Genomic DNA, 10281 nt, shown 5'->3' on the forward strand with positions numbered 1-10281 from the left:
AACCTCTGAAAAGTGTATATACTTCAGCCTTTTTATCTTTAAGAGGATTGATGACTTAAAGATAGTTGATTAGCTTTATTTGCAAATTTAGGAGAATAAGTTCTCAATTGACCAGGAGGTCACGGCAAGCCTTGGAAACACCCCCTTGTAGAAATGTAAGGTGAGGCTGCGTACAATAGATCCTTGTTGTCGGGCCCTTCCCAGGACCCTATGCATAACGGGACCTTAATGCACCAGACTGTCCTTCTTCGAAACACCCCCTCACAAAAATGCAAGGTGAGGCTGCGTAAAATAGATCCTTGTTGTCGGGCCCTTCCCCGGACCCTGCGCATAGCGGGACCTTAATGCACCGGACTGTCCTTCTTGGAAACGGACCGTTGCAGAAATGGAAGGTGAGGCTGCGTACAATAGATTCTTGTGGTCGGGCCCTTCCCCGGACCCTGCGCATAACAGGAGCTTAGTGTACCTGACTGCCCTTTTTGGTAGCGATAATGAGTTGTGCAGATCTGAGATTAGCGTACTGTGTATGTGATCATGTTAAACTTTTCTGGTATGAACTGAAAAACTGTTTTCAAGTAAAAGAAAATTAATTGCAGTTTATGTCTTCTACCCTCCTTACTGTTCACTCAGTAAAGGAGCTAGTACAACTGAAATGGAGAAAAAGTATAGAGATATTACAGAATTTTTCACACCCAGCCCAAAATTTCTCTTCCAAACTTCAAGTTTTTAGACCAAGAATATGAATTATGGATTTATCTTGGTTGGCTTGGAAGAATGACACCCCGAACTGCTTTTCTTCACTACCGTTTTTTCTTTTAATTACAACTTTGATTTGCTTCACTTGAATCGAGGGTCTTTCGGAAACAGTCTCTCTACCTCTAAGAAGTAGTGGTAAGGTCAGCGGACACTCTACTCCACTTTGTGGAATTTCACTCTATATGTTGTTGTTGTTGCCTTGGAAGAACAACATCTATTTTGTAGAAAACTATGGAGATCTCAGAAAATATGTAGTACTTATTTTGGTATTGTATCTTTTTATGGTTTTCCAAACTTATATGAAAGATTGTTACTGGTAGAGTGGTAGTCTCATATATATCTTCATTACCATTTTTTACTTTACCTAAGTTTTAATCTTCCAAAACGTTTTCCAGCTCTTCTCTCCAAGATTACGGCTTTGAGGTCATTTTCTCTAGATAAATTACACTACTGGAGATAAAATGCATCTGGGACGAGTAGTTTGGCATACTTTCTGGCGAAAGATACAATTGATCATATCAATACTATTGTAAAGCCTGCAGTTTATCTCTCAATGTTATACTTCTTCAACAATCCAAGATCTTCAATTTTGGATAATTATCTCGTCTTGCTTTGCGTCGTATATTGTGTTACCGGGATAGCTTATGCATTTACCATCTACTTTGAACCTGGTCAAGCTCAACTGGTGTGTATTCGGTACTTTAATCGTACAGTACGTATCAACTCCAACCATTATGATACGGGTACGACCACGAGGATTCACTTATGTGAGAATGAGTTGGACCCGTCCAATAAAGCGTTCAATTGAAGTGTGGAGAAGGCCATGGATCACACCAAAACCAACCCTAAACTTGCACTCTAAGGGCGCCCTTGGTCACATTTCATTAAAGGGACCTTTTGGTCATTTTACCTATTATTTGTAATACACTATAAATAGAATGATGTAGGGTTTTAGTCATTAGTTTTTGTTGGATATTGAAGTTGTAACACTTAGAAACATTTCTCTTGAGAGAAAGGCCCCCATGGCCGAAACTTGTAAGGTTTCAACATTGAGTGTGGATTCACTCGGGTTGGATTCAAGCTTGGAAATGTTGGATGCTTGGAAGATCGAGGTCACTCCTGTACCAACGTAAGAGATAGGTTTTTGTTGTGTGTAGTGTTAAGGGTCCAAGAGTGGAATAGACTCTTGGGTTCTTAAGATTACCTACCATTGGTCTATCTATCTATGTCTTTTTTTTTTATTGCAATCTTGTGGTGTTTCCTCTTGTTTAGTGCAAGCCATTTGTTGTTGTTATTGTTCTTATCATATTGTTGTCTAGCTTATTGTGTTCATCACATTTTGATGGCTGTTTTGGTGTCAAAAACACCCTTGTATTCTTGTTGTTATAGTGAATCTGAGAGTGGTCTCCATCTTGGTCCTCGGATCCTTAAGATTTGTGGACTTATTTGGGGTGTTTTTCGTGCCTTTCATTTTTGTCTTGTATTATTTGGTATCAGAGCATGGCTATTGTTCCTACAAGATCAATCTTGAGCTTGATTGATAGAAAATTCCAAAAAAAAAGTGTTAGAAAACTGAAAAATAAAAAAGAAGCAAATCTGTCCATTTTGTGTTCTTGGCCGAAATTGTGTTATGTTGTGTCTTGAACGAGATTTTTTACTTGTTTTATTATTTCTAGTGTTAGTTTTCTTCATCTCTAACACTCTTGAGTCTAAATCTAAGTTTGATCTTACATTGTTGGAGTTGTTATTGTGAACATAAGGCTTGACCGAATTGTTGTTGAAACATTGTTGTGATGGACTGTTTTGGCCTTGTGGTCTTCATATTTTTGTTTTTCTAAGCTTGGCATTGGTAGCCTAAGAACCATTTTGTTGAAGTTGTAGTTGTCTTGTCTAAGTGTTGAAGATATTGTATTGTGAAAAATGGAAGTTGGCCGTGTGAAAATTGTTGGTGTCTTGGAGATTGTTGTTGGTTGTTCTTGGTGATTGTTGAAGTTGTTCTTGAAGTTCTTCACAACTTTCATAGCTTGTTAAAATAAAGTGAAATTTAGATCCTAAAAGGTGAAAAAAATGTGTGAGAACTTTGTTAGTCTTGAAAGACTTACCGTAACTCACCAACTAGTCAACCATATCTCAATCATTTTCCATAAAACAAGGACCATGTTTTGAGGAAAAGTGAAAGACAAGTCAAGACTTTTTGTGTTTGAATTTCAAACGGGCTCTATGATACGCCCAAATTACACCTCTCTTACGAGAGAGTAAGCGGTCATTGTCAAATATATAACCAACTAGGTTGGGGTCGAATCCCACATGGAGTATGGTGCTAATTAAGTTGTATGCAGATTAGTTGACTTTTAATCTTTTGTTTCCGTAAAATAAATAGGGGGGATTTGATTCAAATCACAAATTAATGGTTTCAGTTTAACAAAATGAAATATGTGTAGTAGTATTCAAATTCAGAGAAATAGCAAGCTAGGGTTATGTCCACCTTGTATTTTTCAATACTTTCTAACTATGGGCTTTACGAATTCATACATGCATTGTGCTTACAGAGAAACGTATTGTATTTAATAACATAATCCTAGTGTTTCTCAACCATCAAGGACTAATTCACTTTAGTTCTCTTGAATCAAAAGCGTTTACCAAAAAAATACGAAATCTCCAAGTAGTTAATCCTACTAAGGCATTAACTTATGAAATAGGGGTTGGTAATCCTATTTTCCTATCACTACTCTCTTTTCAAAACATCAACTTTTCTTTCGAACAAGTTGTGTTTTAAGGCAAATCCTCTATGTTTGCAACCACGAGAATTCAAGATGAACGAAGAGAGTATGATGTAAGCAAATTAATGCATAATGAATTCACAACCCAAAGTGATAGGTTGTATGCTACAAGACTTCCATAACCCTAACTAGTAAACTTAGCTACTCATGAATAAAACGAAAATCATCATAAATATATTCATCATACCAAAAACTAGAAGATGATCTTGGGGTGCGAATATTGAAAACAAGAGAGAAAATGTTTTTCTTTCTCCAGGCTAAGGAAATTCAGCAATTAAGTCTTTTAATAATCTCCTCTCATAATTTCCTTCTAAGTCCCTGAACTAATTATAAATGACAAATTAGTCTTGGACATAGTTTCTAGGCGCCACATTTGGTCCAGATTACTACTCTCTCTTGTGTCATATGCCATCCGCATTCCATAGTCCCATTATGTCTTCATCTACCTCATTAATACTTGAAATCATGCTAATCACATCGGTTAGCTCAATTACATAGAAGTAGAGAAAAAACATAAGAAATTAGGCACTTTGTTCTCTAAACATAACTAAAATATGGATAAGTGAAGTAGAGCAAAAACATAAGATACTAGGCACTTTTTTCTCTAAACATAGCTAAAATATGGATAAGTTATGGTGCTTAGGCGTATAAATACACCCAAGATCACCACCCCACACTTAAAGCTTTGTTCTTCCTCGAACAACATATCCATTTATACATACTACACAAGCCTTATCACCCACAAAGGAAGACAAGATGCTCAAATAGGCTCACACGACAATTATGAACAAGAAGTAGATTCAGGAATCATTACTAGAGATAACCTATCCTCAAGAATAGACTCATTAAGTTGGAAATTTCATGCATACCGTTTAAGCATATAAATCATATAAATTACCCAACTTTCATCAACCGTGTGCCCTGACAACAACAAAGTTACCCATAATCACTCACAATCATGCAGTTTCTAACAAAATGGGTACAAAAATCAAGTTGTGCTCACTCTCACAAAGAATTCTCAAATTACAACCGATGACCATATGCTTTCCCTTAGTGTAATACTCCACTAATATTAGAATGCTAAGATTAGGATCAAATAGGTGTTTTACGGGTTGTAATGCAGGCTAAAGGATGGGTAGTAACTATTTTGGCCAAAAATAGTGACTATCTTCCCTAAACGCTTTAATACACTACATTATGCAATTAAGACCAATCTCTAACAACCAATTTCCACTTCTGCTATCTTCACAGATTTGCTTTTCACCTCAACTCGTTAAGCTTAATTAGTAACACTATGGTGGGAGTATGCAAACCTTTCAAATATTTTTTTTTGCACTCTTTTCATGTTACGCACCCCTATAATAGCCACCCTCAACTTAAGTGATTTGCCTTAGTTGAGGTGCACAATGTCCAAGAAGGACTAGGCCAAAACAGGTTCATTGTAATATGTCCGGGATAAAATTTGAAACTTTTTCAACAATTTTCGCTACTCCCAACCACATCAATTTCACACGCCAATAACTAGACTTTGGGGAATCAATTTCACTTTTTTCCTCTAATTGTCAAACTCCTAACTCAAATTGATTTTACATTAAAGAGCTTAGGAGCTTTTGGATCAAATTATGGTCTATTAAAGAACGAAATATGCTATATATAAGCTTAACAAATGAACAAGCTAAAGGCTTAATGGGGCTAGCTAAGATAATGTACAAAGGTAGGTCAAAAGAAGGTATGAACAATGGCTATCAAAGAAATGCCTAAATCATCTCCTAAACTCACAATCTTTATTTCGCTTTGCACACACACCAAGCAAGTTCTAGCATCAATTACAATAAGGAATATACAACAGTCTTACATACTCATGGCACATGGTCAACTCAATTAGGAGCATTATAGATTCTCAACCCAACAATTACATAAATTCAAATAAAACCAATAATCACAACAAGAGTCACAACTAGAGTCTAGGTGTTTCAAACATAATGATCGATCACATACTTATGTTATAATGTCATGTGATCCACAAGAATAGCTACATGCAATTAAATGACTAATTTTCTCTTAAGACGGTCGTCATCCATCCATCACTGAGAAAGGCACCTAATTATGACTAAATATAATAAACATCTAACAAGAAACAAAATAAACAAAATAACTAATCCTATCACAGAAGAATGCTAAGGAGAAGGTACTATTTTCTTACAAAACAAGTAGCAAAGTAACCAACCACCCCACACTCAAGCTCAGCACTATCTCCAGTGCAAATAACAAGATAAAGAACCTGGCTAGTAGTACTCCTCATCCACATTAGGAGTCATGCCACCTGCATTGAGATCATCATAAGAGCCATTTTTCCTGTGTTCATCATATCATCCACGTCAGCCACACATAATGAAACTAGTTATAATTAAGATGAGGGTGATGAAGTCACCACCCCACACTTAATTTGTTAGTATCAACCAATAAGTGTTATTGTCGGGTACTCAAACTTCCCTGACATACACTTTGACATGGTGCATCGATATTAGTCACACTATAATTCACTCACTTCAATTCCCCCAATTCTATTTCAATAAAACACTTTTTTGAAAAAAATCAAGCCCTACACTTTCAACCATATCAAGATATACAAAAGGCCATCACTTCCACAACATCACCATGGCAAGAATTTAATTCGTAATCCTTAAGAAATCAATTAACTATAACATAGAGACACAATAACTAAGGATTAAAAAATTAAAACTTACCTCGAAGATGAAAGATTAGTGAAGGACAAAGAGAATGGTGAGAGCTCAATATTGGGCGGCTTAAGGGTGAAATAAAGATGAATTTGGGCATTTAGGGTGTGAAGTCTATTTAAAGAACAAAAATCTGAGTCGGGTTGACACAAGTTAAAGTTAGAAGTCGGGTTTTAGGCTTATTTGGACTAAGTGTGCAACGCATATCTTATCGCACATCTCAAAGTGTGCGTCGCATATGTTGTCGCACAGTTGGGATAGTGAGCCTATGCAGAGAAGTGGGCGACGCACTGCCTATCGCAGATATCAAGGTGTGCATTGTATAAGGTATCACAAACTTAAGACAGTGGGCATGTGTGGATAGGTGTGCGACGCATAGCTTAGCGCACATGTTAAAGTGTGTGAAGCATAAGTTATCACACACATTAAGGCATGCGGCTCATTATGCATCGCATAGTTGGTCCAGTGAGCATATGTGATGGGATGTGTGGCGCACTATTGGTCGAAAAGGTCTATACAAACCTCATTGAAAGTCACAAAATAAAGTCTCACCATGAAGCTTTTTGGGTCGGATTAACATAATTCGAGGCAAGACTCTAATGTGAATCATACTTGAGCCTTACACATTTGACCACTCTAGCTTACCTGTAATGTTCCCATCACTCCTAAACTTACCACCATTGACATAGCTCAATTCTAAATCAAATTTGGTACTAATCTCCTCCTTAGTACTTCATGCACCTACACTTACTCAGAAACAACAAAGATGATTAGAAGGATGGGTTGCCTTCTACCAAGCGCTGCAGTTTCGATCGTGGCTCAACTTTTCTTTTTGAATTTTTGTTTAACATGATAAAGTAAAAATAAAATCATGGGTTGCCTCCCATGTAGCACCTGATTTAACGTGGCGGCATGACTCAATTATCTTGACTACTCAAACTTAATCAAGATACATCGATGATACCATTTGTACCTCATTTGTTGGATCAAGACAATGCTTTATTCCTAGTCCAACCACTTTAAAGTCACTCACATCCTTGCTTGCAAGTTCAACTAAACCAACTATGGTCTCTACAAAAGACATATCCTTAACTAGTACATCTCGCTCATCTTCGTAGAATACATCAACAATCGAGAAGACACTAATCTTCTTTTGTTGTTTCATAGACCGACATACTTCAAAACTAACTTCTTTCTCATTGAGCCTAAATTTTAGCTCATTCAGCTCCATGTCAACTAACACTGTCCCAGTTGCTAAGAACGACCTACCCAAAATTATGGGTACTTCAAAGTCCACTTCGCAATCAAGAATTACAAAGTCGGCAGGAAATATAAAATCAGCAACTTTTACAAGTACATCATGTAGAATTCCAATCGGCATTTTTACTGATCTATCCGCCATTAGAAGCCGTATATTGGTGGACGTAGGATATTCCAAACCCAGTTTCTTGAAAATCATCACTGGCATAAGATTTATACTTTCCCTAAGATCACAAAGGGCCTTTTCAAACTTTAGCAATCCTATCGTACATGGAACAGTAAATGCTCCCGGATCAGCTTTCTTCTGGGTAATAGATCTTGTAGCAATATCACTACAATAATGAAGATTGTCTACTATTTCATAGCTCACAGTTCTTTTCTTCGTCAACAGCTCTTTCATAAACTTAGCATAGCCGGGCATCTGTTCCAGTGCTTCAACTAAAGGCACATTTACTGTCAACTGCTTCAACATAGCCATGAATTTGATAAACTTTCCATCATATTATTTATTCTTTAATCATTGTGGAAATGGGGTGGTGGCCCTGGGATTTCAGTTGGAACAACTTCTACCTCTTTTCTTAACATGTTTCTGCTTAGGTGGTTGTCCCATTTCTGCACTCTTCTTTTCTGAACCTCCCAACTTCACAGGCACCACTGGAGATTCATCAACCATCTCCCAATATATTTTGACCTCATTAGTATAAGAGGATGCTCCCAAAATTGGACTAGATAATATCTTACCGCTCCTAGTGGTAATGGCCATACATGATCCATCATTCCTCGGATTCTGAAATTTATCACTTGGTAGAGTCCCATTCTGTCTTTGGTTGAATGCTATGGATAATTAGATCATCTGCTGCTCCAATTATTTAATAGAGATTGAGTGCAAATTTACTAGTTGACTCATGGAAAATATGTCACTCTTCATTGTAGTCAACCCAGAATTGGTCTCCTGAACTCCCTTTAATAGTTTCTCCATCATGTCATCCATGGATATTTTTCCTGAACTGGTGGCAACATTATCACAATTTCCAGGAGGTACATACAGTCCACTCCTATCACTTTTATTCTTCCAATCTCCTTGATGGTTCCAACCTTGGTTTTCTTGACCACCGGTCCAAAAAACCCCTGGTTATGCAAATAGTTAGCCTCTTCCTCAGTGTTTGATTTAGCTCCCTTACCATGGGACCCCACAGTTTTTACCTTTTCTAAATTCCTTGATAGCAAAGGTTTCGTGAGCAGATCCATCTGGGTTTTCATGTGAGCCATATCCTAATCACACTTCTCTTCTATCGTATGCTGCTCTACTGATATTACACTAGACCCAGTATTGCTTACTACCATAGAATCTCTGGTATGCCAAGCTCTACTTGTCTTAGTCATTCTTTCTAACATGTTCGCATCCTCAGTAAAGGTGAGCTCCATAAAATCTCCTCCTGTAGTATTATCCACTATTGGCTTTGTAAGTGAGTTCAAAGCCCTGTAGAGTATTTCCATCAAGTGTTCATTAGTCATCTTATGATTTAGGTATTGAGTCAACTTCTTTTTAAACCTCGCCTAAGTCTCATGCAATGCTTCATTAGCCAATTTCCTAAAGTTGCTGATCTCGTCCCTCAACTGTAACATTCTGGGGGGCGGAAAGAACCTTTTTAGGAAAGCTCCTTTCAATTGCCTCCAGTTTGTTATAGAATCAGGAGTCAGCTCATTCAACCACATAGTTGCCTCTCCAGATAGAGACAGTGGGAACAATCTTAAATGAATAGCATTTTATCCCACTCCAGGATTATCAAATGACTTACAAGTACTGATGAAATTCACCAAATGTAGATTTGGATCATCACCAGGTAATCCACTAAAGAGTCCTTTCAGATTCAGTAGATGGATCATAGTACTGGTGATGTTGAATTTCACCCTAGGAGCTAGAGGTGGTAGAATGATTGCCCCTGTAGATCCAGTTCCATCTAAATTGTCCTTATCATTGTCAACATCAAACTGCACAGCTTGGCGATCTGGTCTTCCGCTGAATGGACGATTTCTATTTACAGGTGCAACTACCCCTGCTGCACGCCTTCTATTAGCTGGGTTAATTAAATCATCATCTCCCAGGTCCTCTTTATCTAGATTAGGTACCCGACCTCAGATTCCTGTTGGTTAGCCATTCTTTCAATGAGATGAGGTTCAGGATTGAAGGGTAATAATGGTTCTCCTGAACTTCTAGTTTGTGGCATAAACAATAATGAGCCTATAACAAACAAAAACAAAAAATTAACGTAAAATAAGGAAACTTGACTAACAGTCAATTAACACACATAAACTCACCTAAACTCTCCGACAACGGCGCCAAAATTTGATACGCCCAAATTACACCTCTCTTATGAGAGAGTAAGCGGTCGTTGTCAAATATATAACCCAACTAGGTTGGGGTCAAATCCCACAGGGAATATGGTGCTAATTAAGTTGTATGCAGATTAGTTAACTTTTAATCTTTCGTTTCTGTAAAATAAATAGGGAGGATTTGATTCAAATCACAAATTAATGGTTTCAGTTTAACAAAATGAAATATGTGTAGTAGTATTCAAATTCATAGAAATAGCAAGCTAGGGTTATGTCCACCTTGTATTTTTCAATACTTTCTAACTATGGGCTTTACGAATTCATACATGCATTGTGCTTACAGAGAAACGTATTGTATTTAATAACATAATCCTAGTGTTTCTCAACCATCAAGGACTAATTCACTTTAGTTC

The sequence above is a fragment of the Capsicum annuum genome, chromosome 11 (assembly GCF_002878395.1).
Source record: "Capsicum annuum cultivar UCD-10X-F1 chromosome 11, UCD10Xv1.1, whole genome shotgun sequence".
NCBI classification, from domain to species: domain Eukaryota; kingdom Viridiplantae; phylum Streptophyta; class Magnoliopsida; order Solanales; family Solanaceae; genus Capsicum; species Capsicum annuum.